The 17831-nt window shown below is 34.6% G+C and overlaps 1 long non-coding RNA gene across 4 annotated transcripts in view; it reads right to left on the bottom strand.

The window, feature by feature from the left end:
- Positions 1-17831, bottom strand: part of LOC128315144 (uncharacterized) — a 128909-nt gene that overhangs the window by 90511 nt on the left and 20567 nt on the right. For 2 of the 4 annotated variants that reach the window (XR_008297596.1, XR_008297597.1), the window contains exons 1-2: positions 17480-17613; positions 16155-16224 (exon numbers count right to left, since the gene is read on the bottom strand). This is a non-coding gene — a long non-coding RNA (uncharacterized LOC128315144). Of the gene's footprint in view, positions 1-16154; positions 16225-17479; positions 17614-17831 lie in introns of those variants that run through there. The other 2 variants (XR_008297595.1, XR_008297594.1) reach the window with 1 other exon arrangement.

Below are 17831 nucleotides of genomic sequence, written 5' to 3'. Positions count from 1 at the left end.
TTGACTTGCTATTCCCTCTTCCACAAATGCCCTTCTCCCATATGTTTAAATGGCATGTCTCCCAACTTCTTGGGTCACTGCTCCTATGTCCATTCTTTCAAGAGACCTTTCCCAACTGCCATCAGAAAGAGCAATTTCCTTGTCCTGTTTTATCCCTGTATTCTGCTTTTCTTTTCTTCCACAGCGCTGTTCACTACTTGATGTTAAATTAAAGATTGGTTTATATTTTATTGCCTTTTTCACTACAGTGTAACCTCCTGAGGGCCGGGTTTGTCTTGTGTTCACTCCTGCATTCATGGTACATAGCACAGTGCCCACACAAAAATGGACTCATGCTCAGTGAAGAAAGAAATCTCCTATTGTTTAGCACTTGGCACATTGAATGCTCTTAAGAAATATTTATAGAATATGGAATGCACTAAATTCATCTGCCACTATCTATGTCTGGGAAGCATTCACATGACCTTTCCATTGTCCCCATGCTTTATTCGAAAGGATAAAAACATCTTACACTTAAGTTCACCTTGTCTAACCTTCACTTAATACATGTCCCAGGTCAGTCCCTTTAATTGAATGCAAATGTACTTAATGAGCAATAACCATGAGAAAAATTTTATCTACCCTTGCCCAGCTCCTGTTAAAAGAAATTATGCTATTTATTGTTTCAAAATGATTTTATTTCTGGTTCATCTTATTCTGCACTGTCTTTCCTGAAGGTCAGACTGGTCTCCCTTTAAAAATATCCTCAATCCCTGATATCGATACTTCTAAAAGTGTGGCTCCATTTTAATATCAGCTCGTGTGAATATCAAATGAGTGTGCATAAGCTTCTCCCACAGCAGAGTTTTGACATTAAGAAAATTAAAATATGCCCTAATCATAGAATGTTTTAACTGTTGTCTGACATTTTAAAGGATTTTCTCATGAATTTCAGAATAGATTATACTCCTGCCTGGCTTCTTGGGTATAAAAAATAATCTTCTAAGTGATTTAAACTTTATTTCTAATTTATAATAGAAAAAGTGTAAGAGACAGAGAGAGAGAGAGAGAGTCCATACGATGAGAAGCTTTCTTTGTCTATTTGTCTTTCTGCCTCACAGGAAGCCAAGTAATTTTTTCTATTATAAAATCATATATAGCTTGTTATTCCAATTAACTTGAGTCCTGCAGGGATATAATAGACTTATTTAACAGGAGTATGCTTAGCTCTTTGCATAGGTTCCAAGGAGAAGAAATTCCTAATTTTTTTAATACTTCTGTGTGAGACCAGACATTTAATTATCCTTAGGTCATTCTTTTTTATGGGGGAAGGAGTTCAACTTTTAAATATTTCTTTCTGGCCAGAGCTAAACAAGCTGAGACTATTATATGTTCATGTGACAGTTTTACATCTCTGAGTGATGCTTGGTATTTAAAAGTACTAATGTTTATCCTTTGGCATACATTTTTCAAGGTTTAATGTGAGCCCTAGATTTTTCTATCTTATTTACTTAAGATAAATGTATTCCTTACATTTGACCTATGAGCCAGAAAAGCCTTTGCATAGTTTTTGGAATGATATCTCTCCAGTCTTGACATTCAAGCTTAGATAGTCTAGCAGTTCTAAACCACTTGCAGTTTCCAGACTGTCGCATGGCCACTTTTCTGTAACTTTTTACCCATAACATTCTATTTTGCTGCATATTTTATAAATATATTGAGTACTTACTACAGGCAAGACAAAACAAACAAACAAACCTGTCTTGGGCATTTGGCATGCACAAATAATTAAAAAGAAAAGGAAAAAAATGTTGTCTTCATGTTGTTTAAAATTGTGGGAGTAGGAGATAAAGCATCCAAAAAAGTAAATAAATATAATAAATGACTGGATTGCATGTTGTGTTAGTTGGTACTAATTGCTTTGGGAAAAAATAGAATATAGTCAAAGAGAATACTAGTATCATAGGAGGAATTTTGTGAGGTAAATTCCGGTGATCAAGTTGGGTAGCATTGAGAAGTAGCATTTAGGTAAAGATTGAAGAAAATGAGGGAAAAAAACAAATAAAGACAAGCAAATAGTATATTAAGTCCAAAGATATTGAGGAAAAATCTGCCTGTCCTAAGGCAGAAAAGACCAGTCTGGGTTGAGTGGTATGATAAGAAACAGAGAGGTAAGGAGAGGGGACAGGAGTCACAGAGGGCTTTGTAAGGACTTCCACTTTAATGGGAAGGTTTTTCAAGAGACATGAGTTTAAGTAATAAATGTTAAGAACTGGTTGTAAGTCACAGAAGTGAAAACAGGAGGGCCACATTTTAGACTATTGCCATTAATCTGGGAGAAAGATATTGGTGATTTGAACAAGGTTCATAGCTGTATCTCATTCTGCAATGTCCTTTTTACCAACAGTCTATCTTCCCTTCATTTGTTGCTGCTCCCCTGTAAGATTCTGCTTCCTCACCTCCTCTGTGAATCATTTTCTGATGTCAATGTACATACAGGCACATACACATCTGGTAATGTTACTCATTGTAAGGGCTTTCCCATCACCCTGTGTTTATTTTTGTCAGAATGTAACTTACTGTACTCTATTATTTATTTCCCTTTGTAGACTATGGTCCCCTTGGAGTCACTAATGCTTTCTTCCATATTTATATTTCCATTACCTAAAACAATTAGTTGAATGTAAAAGTTAAATTAATGTTTGCATAATGCATTAGATATCCAGAGTCGATACAACAGCAAAATAGATTTTTGGTAACTGGCAAATAACTTACTTTACCTTCAAGAAACTACACTAGATCATTTCACTTTTTGAATTATATGAATGACCAGATATTCTGATATAGTAGTCTAAACCTATGAGGTGTATTTTCTTTTGATAATCATATCTTATCTGTTCTTACCTTTACATCATTTCCAAAATGGTGGCATTTGCTAGAAGATCTGCAACACATCTAAACATTTCAACTTTATTTTTTATGAAAAATACAAATGACAATATATTTGCTTGATATAATTCAATAATATAACAATTTAAGAAATATTTAAAATATTTTAATAATATAAGTAGTATCTCTTCTCTTGTAAGGCAGATTGCATTTCACTTAATATTTGAATTCCCCTATTTATTAAATTACATATATATTTTCTACAATATATTATATGTGTTGAGAATAGAGGATATATGTGTGTGTATATGTGTATGCACATATGAAAATTTGTTTAAATAAGTCTTGTCATTAATATTTTCAATGTCAGGTTATAAAGGAGCTCTATAAAAATTTGCCAAGTTGGCTGTTCTACCAAATATTTTATTTTATTTGCCAACTAATGTTCCATAATATCTGTTCCTCTTTATTCCCATACCCGCTGCATTGGAGCATGAGCTGAATTTTCCTTAAATAAGGAGTTATCAACTAGATTAAATTTGAATATTTCTTTAATAAAAAATGTCAAAATTCCAAGTGACTAATAAGCTGATTTTTCAAATTTTACTTGGAATATCTTGTACTAAAAATGCATGTTTATATACATCGATGATATTTGTACATAAATTTTTATAGTGGGTATGAGCTTGCTATTAAGCCTCTCTATGTTGTAACTTGTAAAACAGAAACAATTTTTAGCTCCTATTTCAAATTGTTGTGTACTTCTATTGAGAATTTTTTTATATATAAAAATGCTGAAAAGCAGCATTTGGATTATAAGAGTTCAGTAAACATGAATGACCAAATTTAATTGCTTAATTTTCTTTTTTTATAGTAAGTTTCAGGCTGGCTTCTAATATTTTATATATACAAATACAGTTTTATCTTAATATTTATTAAAATTTAGATATTTTGGCTTAGTTTTAGACATAAAACTAGCAGCTATGCCAAACATTACAACTTCTGAAAGAAACACCATCTGTAAAACTGAATCTAAAATATCATGGTAATTTTTCACTGGCTGTTCCATTTTTTACACATATGAACATCAACAGTATTGTTAAGAATTGTCTTTTTTAAGAATGTATCAAATTTTTAAATAACCAAAGTCATTTTTTCCTACTATTAACACATTTTTTCTATAGTAAACAATGTTTACTAAGGAAACATTATAAAAATATAGTTGCTTATATGCTGAAAAACCTGGTGGCTGAGAGTCCCTTTAAAATGCTTATCTACTTTTGTCTAATAGAACTGGAAGGAACTTGTAAAATACTTTCATATCTAGTACTATGAATCCAATTAAAAAGTGAAAACCTGGTTATAGTTAATTTTTGAATTTCTGGTATTTAGATATTTTTACATATTGTAAGCATCTAGAACATTATTTTCTTTCTCACCTCAGGATCTATACGGTTGCTGTGGGAAGAAACTAGTAGAATAATTAAGCAAAAGGGTTTGAAACCAAACAAATGGGACAGAGACCTCTGATCTTGTGTCACTCTCATTTTCACTAAATCACAGTCAGGGTTAAATTAAAAGTTGTTTCTATCACATAGCTGCATTCATGTGTCTGAACATACCTATAGTGAGAAAAAAATATACATACTGTGCTGACTGTTCTCCATTTTTATGCATTTATATCCATTATTACTAATTTCAATTTAGCCCTAAAATGCTGTCAGGGAATCATATACATCCCTACTTTCCTCACTTGCTGTCTTCTTAAATGACTCTTTCATAATTATCTCTCTCTCAAAGTTCCAACATTCCTTACCTGGACCTCACTTTCAGCTAATGAATGTTTCTGTTAATATTTTATTGAAAAAAAAAAAAAGAAATCAGACAAAGATTTCTGTAAGTTGCAGCCATATCCATCTACCTATCTGCATTTGTAGGCATATATCCTACCTTCTCTCTTTGGTTGTCCAAATATAGGTAAGAGCAATTCTTATATTTGTACACTTGAACACTGCCATAATTCTCTTTTTTCCTTTGGAGAAAACACTGGGAAAGACTTGTTTTTATTCACTTTTTCCAATTTTTCTCCTCCTTATCTTAAATTTCTTCCAATAAGCTTTTCAACCCTAACTGGTCAATACTTTAATGTTTAATACTTTAATGGTTTAACAGTTTAATACTTTAATGTTGCTAAAGGTAAGATTTCATTGTGTGTAGCATGTTAATGTAATTTGCATGGTTAATCACTCTATCTCCATCTGTTTCCCCTTTATATTCCAGCTATTCTCTGTCAGTTTCCTTACTGACACTGCATCATCTCCCCAAACTCTAACTTTGGGAATACCCCATAGCTCAGTATTTTTATCTCCTGTTGACTGTCTACATTCTTTCTAAATAATAACAGATAGCTTCCTACTTTTAAACATCATAGATACAGATGTATAGATATGTGAACATATAGGTAGATATGATATAGACTGATAGATGATAGCTCTACACTGATCTTTCCAGCACAAACTACTCCACTGAATTTGACACATTATTCAACTGCTGATTTGACAGATTCACTTGGAAGTCTAATATAAATTTCAGTCTTCCTGAGCTCCTGTTAGTCCATAGCCAAACATGTTTTTCTCTCGACCTTTTGCATCTTAGCTAATAGAAAATCCATCGTCAACGTTGTTTAGGCCAAAAACTTAGTATCTTCCTTCATGTCCCTCTTCTTTAACGGTGAATATCCACTCATTAGGAAATCCTGTTGGCATTAGATCTTAAATATATCTAAGACACGCTCACTTCTCAGTATCCTTGCTGCTATCATCTTGGTCCAACTTACTGTGATCTCACAATTCTACTATTGAATGAGCCCCAGAAAGGTTGCCCTGAATTTGTCTTGACCCCAGGACCCTTTATTCTCACTTTATTCTCAATTTATTTATTTTCAAAATTGTAGCCAGATGGATTTTTTAACAGCTTTTATTGAAACATAATTGGCATTTAAAAACTACATATATTTGGGGTACCTGGGTGTCTCAGTCAGTTAAGCTACTGACTTGATTTTGGCTCAGGTCATGATCACACAGTCATGAGATCAAATCCCACAGCCAGGCTCTACACTGGGCATGGATCCTTCTTGGGATTCTTTCTTGGTCTCTCTCTCTCCATCTACCCCTCCCCTGAAAATGAAATGAAAGAAAACAAAACAAAACAAAACAAAAACTACACATATTTAAAGTGTTCAGTTTGGTAAGGTTTGGCACATGTATACACCCTTTGAAACTATAACTAGAGTCAACAGAGGGATCTGTTAAAAACAAAACATATCACGTTCTTCATATGCTTTCCTCTTTACAAAAAGTAAAAGCCAGAATCCTTTGACCTAGCAGACACTACATGATTGTCTCATCACTTCTAAGAGTTCATTTTCTATTGTACTGCTCTCTTACTCCTTTACACACCTCTTACAGAATTGGTTACTTTTTTCCTTAAACATATCCCATTCACTCAAAGCCCATTCACTTGCTGTCCTTTCATCTGGAATATTATTTTGCCACATCTTACAGAGCTACTCCCCCACTGCCCCCAGTCTTCATTCAAAAAGCACCTTCTCAGTGACAGCTTTCATAGCCACCATACTAGAATTGAATCCCCATAACTTTTCCCTGCTTTATGTTTTCAGCATAACACTTATCACTATCTCAGTTACTACATATTTATCACATACGGCAACTCTGTTAGGTAGAAGCTAGTCACGAAGAGTGGAAGGATCACCGGGAGGGAGAGTCCCAAGTCCTTTAAGGAGAATGATAGAGCCATGAGCTGAAGACAAGGATGGTGATAAATAGGCTACACCTGATAATCCTGAGAGCACAACATCCTGACCCTGTGGCTTCCAAGATCTTGGGCCTGACAGACCAAGAACCACAGGTGCAGAACATGCCCTCTCCCCTTCCACCTCTGCCCTAGGGTAATCCTTGGACTCATTATAATTCATTTGCATTGTGAAAACAGCCTAATCCAATGGAAAAAGGATGACATGATGGTTCTGGCACAAACCTTGTAGGAAAAATTTCCCCTTCCAACCTGTGGGGGGATGTTCCCAAATGAATGGAGGCAGCCTCAATTAGAGACTACCCACTGTAGGTGACAGCTCCTCCCAGCCCAGAGAGACCCAATCATGTCCAATCCCAAAATAAACCTAAGGCTGGTTCCACTTGGTGGAACCTGCCCACTCTCCCACCTTGAGACTCTCAAGGTACTTTCACTTTAATAAACTTTATGCTTGCTACTTTCCTTCTGGCTGTCTATTCTGAGGGCAGATCCCCATGTAAATTTCATGTGGAATCCCAGGACCAAGACCTCCATTCACACAAGGCAGATGCTCTCTCACCCATAATAACTCTATGTAAATTTCTACTATTATACATACTACTTCTACATGCTATATAAATTACCATCTATCTCACTTAACTAACTTGTTCATTGTCAGTCCTCCCTCTAGGATGCAAGTCCATGAAAACACATATTTTGGTTGGTATTGCTCACTGTCCTTCCTGAAGTGCCTAGTATAGAGTGCGGCACATAGTAGGCACTATGTAATATTTGTTGCATACTTAACTGAATAAAAACTTCATAAGGTGACTCAAATAGATCATTGAAGATAATTTCCTTATATATAATAATTATTGTGCATGTTATCAATTTCTTATTAAATACTTCTATTCATCTGTAGTTAATTCCCAGGGAGTTGTTACACAGGCTGACAGGTACTATATTCTTAGATTTTACTTGTAACTCTCCCCTGTTAGCACCTCTTGCCACACTTCTTCCTTCTTCCTCTTTTTTTTATTCCATGTCACTACATTTAATTTAATATATCAAATGATTTTTTCTCATAAACAACAACTTTGTGGAATTTCTGTACCTTTTAATGACAACTAAGATAAGGCATGTGCTAATCACAGTCAAAAACACAATTGCCATCAATTGGTTTATTATATTTCTGTTCCTTCATATTTGTACTGTTCTATATTTATTTGTATGCATGTATACATGTGTCTGTATACACGTGGTATATATTCTAAAAATCACAACTGATATAGTCAAACGAGCATCCATAGACATGCCTAGACTCCACATTTGGCATTTCATACACAGCAAACCAGAGAAAGACCTGCCTCTTTTCAGCAGTTAAAAAAGAAATCCCTTCTGATTTACTCAAAGCAGTAGCTTTAGGGAACAAAAACCTTTGGTAAGCTTTCAGCACCATTACAAAATTAATAAGATTTTTCAGAGTTCTCTGACCATTTTATTCTTTTAACATTTTGACTCATCTATATGAGAGCCAGCAAAATAAGTATCTGAGGTAATAATCTTTCTCTGGAGCCAAACTGAAAGTCAGTAGTTTGGGGAGATTGAATCTGTCATAATATTGGACTGCTTTCTTATCAACAAGCCATTCCTTTTTAATAGGAGTAGAATCTTAAAAGGGATGGAAACAAATTAAATTGAGGTTTATCAGTACTTCCTTCAAGATGTTATTGTGTTGTTTTCATTTGAGGACAATTTCAAAAGAGAAAGCAAACAGAATATTGCATCTGAAAGAAGTAATTAAATCCTCAATTTCTCTACAATCATTTATTTGTAATGGTAGCAATTCCAAATTTTGATTAATAGCCTGATCTTCTTTTGGTAATTAAACATTCTGCCAAATTTCCTAAAATTAAGATGTTTACAGACTTCTTAAGCTTTAAGAAGAATTTCTCAAGACTGATTCTAATAAAAAGTGTCATAATTCTAATACCACTGTGTGCTTCTAGAGAAGAGCAAGATGATGGGAGTTTTCTCTTCCACTGAAGACGAAGGCTGATGTACATTTCCTTTATTCTATGTGATCTTTCTGATTGTTACATCATGCAGCTCAGATATCAGGAGAAGTGGTCTTGATCTTATCATTGGATTGAAAAGTGCAAGCCATAATAACAGCATAGAAACATGTACAAAAATCTTACATAACAATTGGCCTTAGAATTGGTGCTTTCTTCAGCTCTTCATGATTTTTAAAATCTATGGCTCCACAAAACCTTTTAATATCCTTAAGGGGATGATAATCTTAAAAACAGACATAAATATCTCACTTAAATCCATATTTGCAGAACAATACTGAATGACAGGAAGTAAAAACAGAAATAGAAAGGCTCAGAAAACAAAAACAGAATAAAAAGAGTTAGAAGTGAGTGTATTGAATAAGGAAAGCAGAGGATGAAGCAAAAAAGAAAGTAGAATGAAAGAAAAAGAAAAAAAATCAAGCACAAATGATGTGGAGGCATATTGTCTCCAGAACTGACTTGTGTTTCTTTTGCAAACCCAATAACAATATGTTCCTCTTTTGTTTTATGATTAAAACATAGACATTTAAATAATAATGCTACTTTCTTTGTTTATGAATAAAACATAGATATTTAAATAGATTATCTAATGGACATTTTTAAAGAGAAGTGTTTCCTTAAGTAAAAATCTAAATATGGATTAACAGAAATGCATGAGTAAAGCATAATTACAAAGAATAAAATTTCTAAATAATTAATGTGAAGATTAATGCCTGATCACAAATATCATTAATTCCAAATCTGCTGCTGAATAACAATGGTTATTGTGTAACTAGGAATAGAATGAGCTTGCCTTGCAGGTGATGATACCATATTCTCATCTCCTATATAGAGCTTTATTTCTGCTCAGTTAATTATTGGTTAATTATCTGTACTAGTAGAGGAATCCATGTCTGTAGAGTATATAATTAGTATGTATCCTGGTAAGTATTTTTCACAGAAAGCTTCACCTTGAAGTTAAAAGAGACATTGGGTCTGGCTATGGAATTCACATATTTCCCTTTGTCTACTTTGATATTTGAACTCCCTTTGTTTAAATCCATGGAAAACAATGAGGCTTCCAGAGAAGCAAATATTATGTTCTTGATAGACAACCAAAGATAAACCTAAGAAAATAATATTTCCAAGCAGAAAGAGATGAAATAGTAAGGAAAATCTATGCTTTATTAGTTTTTTTCAATTTTCAAACTTTTTTTAATAATAAATATTGGAAGTATTATAAGGAAATGTTTCTCTCTTGAGTCACTGGAGAGAAAATTGCCAAGGAGGCACTTCATTGCCCTCCAAACATTTATGTGCATATTTCCTAAATAGGCTATTTTCTTACATAGCCATAATACAGTCATCAAAATCAAGAACTTCACAATGTTGTTATTAATAACTATGTGTAATATTTATCTCTTACTTCATAAAAAAAGCCCTAAAACAGAATCATGTAAAACAACATTTTTTTTTATTTCACAATTTCTATGGGTCAGGAATCTGTATATGACTTAGCTGGATCTATCCACTGGGTCATAATGTTGTAGTCAAGGTTATCTACTTGGGCTGTGGTCTCATCTGAAGATTCAAATGAGCAACCTGCTTCCAAGCTCACTCACATGGTTATTAGCAAGATGTTGGTGCTCATAGGTTCTTGAATATAGGACTCAGTTCCCCACTGGTTTAGTCAGAGGCTTCCCTCACATTGTTGTGATGTGAGCTTCTCCAAAGAGCAGCTGACAAAACATGAGACAACTTCCATCAGAGTGAGAAGGTATAGAGCAAGAGATGGGGCATGATGAGAGCCCCATTCCTTTGTAACCTACTTTTGAGAGAAGCATCTTATCACTTTCAATGTATAGTTTACATTAGAAGTAGGTTTCTAGGTCCAGCTCACAATTAAAGGGAGAGGATTATTCTGAGATATGAATAGTAGGATCAGGAGTCAATGGGAACATCTGGGAGGCTGTTATACCATTGAATCCTGAGACTGTCTTCAAGTCTTGTCAAAGATCTAAATGTAATTTATAGCAAAAATTTCCATTTAGCAACATCTACTGCAGTTTTATATTCTGTTGTCATAGTCTCCTTCAGTATGGACTATCTCTTCAGTCTTTCCTTGATTTTCATGACCTTTACACTTTTGAGATTATAGGCCACTTCTTTTGTACAGTGCCTCTTTATTTGGGTCTGTATAAAGTTTCCTCATAATATTTAGGCCATATATGTTTGGGAGAAACATCACAGGGGTGATGGTACATTTTTTCACTACTTCTATCCTGGGGTATACAATATCAGTTTGTCTCATTATTGATGATGTTCACTTTGATCACTTAAGGTGTTATCTGTAAGCCTTCTCCATTATAAAGTTACTCCTTTACTCTATAAAGTGACTCTATAAAGTTACTGTTTTGTAGTTAATATGCCTTTTATGGGGCAATGTTTTGAATCCATAAAAAATCTCATTAATCATCGTACTCTCAACGTATTTATTCCCTTATTTATATCTGTATATAAACTCATGATTTCTCAGTTTATTCAGTGCAAAATAATCTGTTATTACTATCATTTTGATGCTCAAGTTTTTCCAGTTTGGCCAGAAAGAACCCCATAAAACTGGTTTTTGTGTTATTTAGACATATCTCTTTCATTCTTTAAACACTGTCTTGTTTGGGGGTACAACAATACATTCCAGGCTCATCTTCTTGTCATTTCCCTGGTCCAATCTTGAAACAAGCCATTTCTATAGCAAGCCCTGCCTTCCTGTCTAATGTCATAACTTTACTCATTGTTCTTGAGGTGTGATTATTCCCCAAATCTCTGAATAAATAGATCTACAAGATTTTACGTGTATGTATGCATACATATATATATGTGTGTGTGTGTATATATATATATATATATATATATATATACATATATACATATATACATGTATATGTATATATGTACATGTATACATGTATATATATGTATATGTATATACATATACACACATATACATATATGTGTGTGTGTATATATATATATTCCAAAAATATTTAGAAATATCTATCTATCTATCTATCTATCTATCTATCTATCTATCTCCAGGAAATACATATAAATATAGGACAAACACCACTGTTTCTATTTTCTGCCTTTTGATTTCTTTTAATGTTTATTTATTTTCGAGAGAGACAGAGCATGAGCAGAGGAAGGCAGAGAGAGAGGAAGGCATAGAATCTAAAGTAGGCTCCAGGCTCTGAGCTATCAGCATAGAGTCTAATGTGGGACTCGAACCCACAAACTATGAAATGAGCCCAAGTCAGACATTTAACCAATGGTGCCCCATCTGCCTTTCTATAACTAGAAGTTGTTTCTTAAATGGTAAGAAATCTGGTTTTTTATTATCCTTATTATATTTAATTAATTGATCAATTCCTTCATATGTAAAAAATGTCCCATTTTCATTGTCAGTTCCTCCCCCATGTAGTTACTTTCCTTATGCTCCTTGGTTTCTGACTTCCTGTGCTAGACCATGCATTATTTAGACACTGTTCTAACCTTGTTAGGACTCTAACACACTGAGTGCTTTCTGTGGAAATGCCCTCCTCACACTTCTCAGTGTCTGACACTCCATATCAGCCTCAGCAATGGATGAATGACTTTCTCGCCCCGTTTGAGCTCTGACTCGCCATACCAGCCTCACCTCTCCCCACCAAACCCACTCTCACTACCACAATCCCATGGTGGCCTCCTCTCTCTGATTGGGTTAGAACACCTTCTACTGGGCCATTGACCCAATACAGAGGCCCCTATACATACTTGTTGGACAAAACAGTCCATCTCCCCACATGCAAACCTTACTTACAGAGCCTGGGGTATAACACCTCAAACAAGACCATCTTCCTCAATCTTTCCCACACAGGCTGTTTACTACTCTGTGTGGACACCTAACCCACCACCTGCAAGATCTTACCCCCTACTTTATGTCACTGTAGCTTCTGACCCCCAGGCCCCTGTACAATGGACATCGATCTTGCTTTGTTCCTACTAATGCTTTTGGGACTAAATTGCTCAAAAGGAAAAGAAAAAAAAAGATAAGGGAAAGAAAAAGAAGGCAAGAGGAAGAGAAAGAAGATTAAAAAAATAAATTACACTTTATGAGAAAAAAAGAGATCTGGAACCCAGTAATTTCACTCAGAAAAGAGGGTTGTCACGGCACAAATCTGTATAAATAGCTCAAAAGTAATAATTATTTTAAAGAAATTAATTGCTAGGTTTAAAATATTATTTGTGGAAGAATGCAAATTAAAGCAAAATCATTGCACTTCTCACAGTAATAAAGACATTGATACCTACTGTCCAATAATATGGGCTTACTAAAATTATTGTTACATATGTATAACATAATACTAGAAGGTTATTAAAATGATCACTTAAGTCCAAAGTTAATGGTAGAGATAATTTGATTTTGTTTTTTGATAGAGAAAAGCAGGCAATAAAAGAATATGTATATTGTGTTGAGTAGACATTTTGTCATGAAAATTTCTAAACAAATTCTATAAAATTATCCAATAATTTGTATGTTGTTTGCCTCTAAGTTGTTGTTTCTATCTTACTTGCATCCTATTCAAAATATGTTAGCTCACCTCAACTCTTTCTTCTTGCTATGTGGCGTGTTTCAAATTGATTTGATTAACATGAGACTCAAGATCTAAATTTTGTTTGAGATCCTTTCTCTTCCATGGTCTCTGGAATACAATGTCCATTTGTGTTCTTGGAGGTTACTGTTACATTGCACACACTTTCCATGTGACACTTAAGAGTTAACTATCATCTCAGGAAACATTTATTCATTTTAATGTCATGTTCAATAATTGAAAGTATATTATTAGCCTTAAGAGTACCATATTACCACATATTAACAGAATTAAATTAATATGCTTAAAAAAGGGGAAGGTGGGAGAAAAGTGATGGGGAAGGATTAACAGTGAAATTGGAGATATAGTTTTAGATTTATTCTTGTTATTTTGTTATTTTAGACAACAAATTGGAGAATTAGTTAAATAATATGGAATGCATGTTGCATTTTTAACTTCTTATGATATTTGAATTTGTGTTCACATCATATCATAATCATTTTTATGGTGTGTCCAGTGGGGCAAAAAGGACAACATAATTACAGAGATCTTTTGTCTGGCATAATTATTTAATTTTAATCCCAAATGATATTTTGGAAGATTTTGAAAAGTTTATAAAGAACCAGTACTGAACAAGCACTCTTTTTTGGTGGAATAAATGTTGCTACTCTAATGGCAATTATAATAACTCATGAAGCAAAACATACAAGTTCCTCCCCATGGTATTTGAATCGTGCTCAAGATGCTACAGGAACGTCTGTTAAGAGTAGTCACCATGAAGCTCCACCCACAAAAAAAATAAGCATCCAAGTGCTATACTAGATCAGAGGAAAAAAATGCCATGGGTGGGCCGAAGTTAGCTCGGTCAGAAAAATCTAAGTCATAGTCTAAAGGAAAAGAAAAAGGAAAGCGTTATCAAGCATTACGATTAGGCAGTGTAATGAGATAACAGAGGAAAGAGAGTACAGTTAAAAGCTGAGAATAAGTATCAAAATATGAAGCATATTTGATATTTATCTTAGAGGCTATGAGTACCTGAGAATGCTCTCTCTAAACAGGTAGCATTTGAGTCACCACCTTTCTTAGTCTGCTTGTACTTCCGTAAAAAATACGATAGACTAGGTAACTTAATAACAGAAATTTGGCACAATTATGGAGGCAGGGAAGTTCTAAATCAAGATGCCATCAGGATAAGTTTCATTCTGACGTCTCTTCTCTCCGCTTGTAGTTGGCTGCCATTTTGTTGTGTGTTCACTTGCCTTTTCCTTGGTGGGTGTTCATAAAGAGAAAGAAACCTCTCTCTCTCTCTTCTTGAAAGACCACTAGTTCTATCAATTTTTATGACTTTATCTTACTTAATTTACCTCCTGGAGACTCTATCTTAAAATACAGTCACATTAGGGATTCAATATAGGAATATGGGTGGGAGAGGGGAGCACAATTTATTTCATAGTATCACCTGAAGAAAGAGAGAGTATACTATGAAAGACTTTTACGGAAATGATATTCTAGAAAGAAGAGACAGGAAGAACAAAAACTTAAAGGTACAAATGAGCTGATGTGTCCCAGGGACAGAAAGAAAGCCTGTGTGGCTGGAGAAGAAAAATTATAGAGAAGAAATAGAAAGGTATATAAGGTCTAGTACATAACCATGCCAAAATTACAATGGGGCTTATAACATAGTTATCAGGGTGTTTGAAATTTATTCTAGGTTGATGAAAGCTATCAGAGGGTTTGATCTAATCTGAGTTAAAAAAAAAGAAAGAAATGCTTTGTGGAGACTTGTCTATTAAGGGAGTAAAAACAGCAGCACAAATATCACTGAGTTAGATATTTTGCTTACAATCAATCCAATATATGATAAATATACTTCGACTGAAACTTGATTTTAGAAATCCAGTAGCTCTAGTATCATTGAGGAATCCATAAAATGATGTCATTTTTAAAATGATAAAAGGATTATATTGGGCTAAAAATACATTGGAGTACAGTAGATGCTTGTGAATGCACACCAACTTATTTATGATTTGGACATTGTAATGAGCTTTTAAACCTCTTGTCGAGGAGGTTGCTCAATTTGGGCATGTTTTATAGACCTCTTGACATGGTCCTGCCATTTAGTAAAGATTCCTAACTTTTGGGAGGTGGAGGGTTGACTTTGGGGAAAGTATAAGCCTACATTCTTTCTTCATATCCCTAAGGAAACTGGAGATGGTACTCAACTGGAACTCCCTTCCAGACCCAAGGAAGAACTGCACCAAAACCTTCTGAAATACAGGATTATCTTTCAAAAACTAGGATCAACATCTAGTTCTAATTGGATATATGCTTATCTGCAGCATAGGTTGATCTGTAGGAAAAGAACACTGTAGACAAAGGACTGTGCACTATTATGAGACAGAGGGAGGACAATTACTAGTTCTAATCCTCCTGCCTTGAAGAGGTAAGGAAAAGTTATTCTACTTTTGCCTACTATCCTCTGACTTAGAAACCTAGAAATGGGTGAGATCACTGTCTATGGAATTGTTGGAGCTTGAGTCCATTTGAGAATGTGGCGTGATGTTACCATGTGGGATACATACGATATAGCCCCATCTCTAAAGGAATTGCCAAAGCTTAGGAAGATGCTCACCAACAAGGCTTATTAGGGCTTTCACACCCACATCCAGCCATAGAACTATGTATCACCATTGGAGTCCATATGAGGAATCAGCAACTCTGCCTTTTCTCATTTGTAATTATCTACAAAATAAATAACATTTATTACTAATATGGAAGATAACCTACTCACCAAGGGTGGTGTCATAGGACATCTTCTCTTCTTTTTTCTCTTCTTTTCATCCATAAACAAGAAACAAGCCCTGGGAAGATAGAAGGAATTGAAAGAAAATAAACAATCCCATGTCTTCAGTTCAGAGCTACAAGTCTCAGCTGTTGTAAAAGGGATTATTAAAAAGATTAATATCGAATTGAAATAAAATTGTCTACACTAAATTCAGGATCCATGTTACCTTTGAAAAAATGGAATTGAAGTGAAATTTATTAAGGAAACTCATTTCCCACTAGCAAAGTGGATTTGCCATTGTACGGTTATTAGCAGATATACAAAAAAGCAAAGCATTTTTGTGTGTATCCCTCCAGTTGGCTGAAACACCTCTGTGAAATCAGTTAGAAGGATTTACTAAAGTGTGATTCATTAAGCACTAACCATCTTCACTCAGCCCAACTGCAACCTTCTGTATCTATCAATTTTTGCAAGTGGTATAAATAGCATAATCATGTATTGTGTAATGGCCTGAAGGTATACCGCTGAACTCTTTTTGATAAAAAGGAACTGACTTAAAGGAAAGTAAGTTATTATAAAGAAAGTGCAGTCGCAAAAGCCTTTACCTGCTTATTGAGCAGAAACACAATTGCTCAGTAAGAGGACTTGAGGGTTACCATTTAGCCCTCTTGTGGCAGGCAAATCCTTCTGCTCTTGAAAGATTGTGATTCATTCAGTTCTTACACTTCTCTCACATCAGTGACTACGGACACAATAGTAACAACTCCTAGCTCTAAAGGCCTAAATGAAGAGGGTAACAGCCTGGAATGGTTTCCTCTTTCAAGGATTAAGTTGTAAAGGGAAGTGGGGAGGAGAAGGAAGGGGCCACGTATGGTGTAGACAGACAGCACACACTCCTCTATTCCTAGGCTGGAATGCAAGAACTCCATCTCAAAGAAACCTGAAAGATCCTCACCAGGGCAAGTCCCTGTTGTGTAAGCTTAATGTTCTCAGAAGAGACATAATCAAGAACTCCTTAAGGGCACAAAAATAAAACAAGCACTCCAAGTGTTAAATGCAAACAACACACAGGAAATAACTGAAAAGATCTTTAAAGTATTTTTTTTAATTTTACAAAATACCCTATAAAGATTCATTCAATAAGTGGGCAATTCTAATCATTATTTTTCAATTAAAGACAGAAAAGAAAGAAATCTCACCATAGGACAAATAATGCTGTCAGAGACCTATGGCTGTGAAAATGAAGTCAAGGAACATACAAATCTAACAATGCCTTTGTACATTCATTTTAGGATTTAGAAATAATTAACTGTTAAGGCATTGCATCTCACCATTTAAAAATATATTTATAGGGGTGCATGGGTGGCTCAGTCGGTTAAGCATCCAACTTTGGCTCAGGTCATGATCTCACAGTTCATGAGTTCAAGCCCCACATCGGGGTCTGTACTGACAACTCGGAGCCTGGAGCCTGCTTCAAATCTTGTGTCTTCCTCTTTTTCTTCCCCTCCCCTGCTCTCTCTCTCTCTCTCAAAAATTAAAAAAAAAATTAAAAAATACATTTATATATTCTAGATTTCCCCTAAAGCATAAGTAAAAGCATAAAATCATGCAGCGGGCCATCACCAACATTGTTTATATTTTACCAGTATAAATCAAATTATTAAGTCATCATTCTACTGATTA

The sequence above is a fragment of the Acinonyx jubatus genome, chromosome C2 (assembly GCF_027475565.1).
Source record: "Acinonyx jubatus isolate Ajub_Pintada_27869175 chromosome C2, VMU_Ajub_asm_v1.0, whole genome shotgun sequence".
Lineage (NCBI taxonomy): Eukaryota > Metazoa > Chordata > Mammalia > Carnivora > Felidae > Acinonyx > Acinonyx jubatus.
The sequence above is the reverse complement of the archived record's forward strand: the minus strand, read 5'-3'. Positions and strand labels throughout refer to the sequence as shown.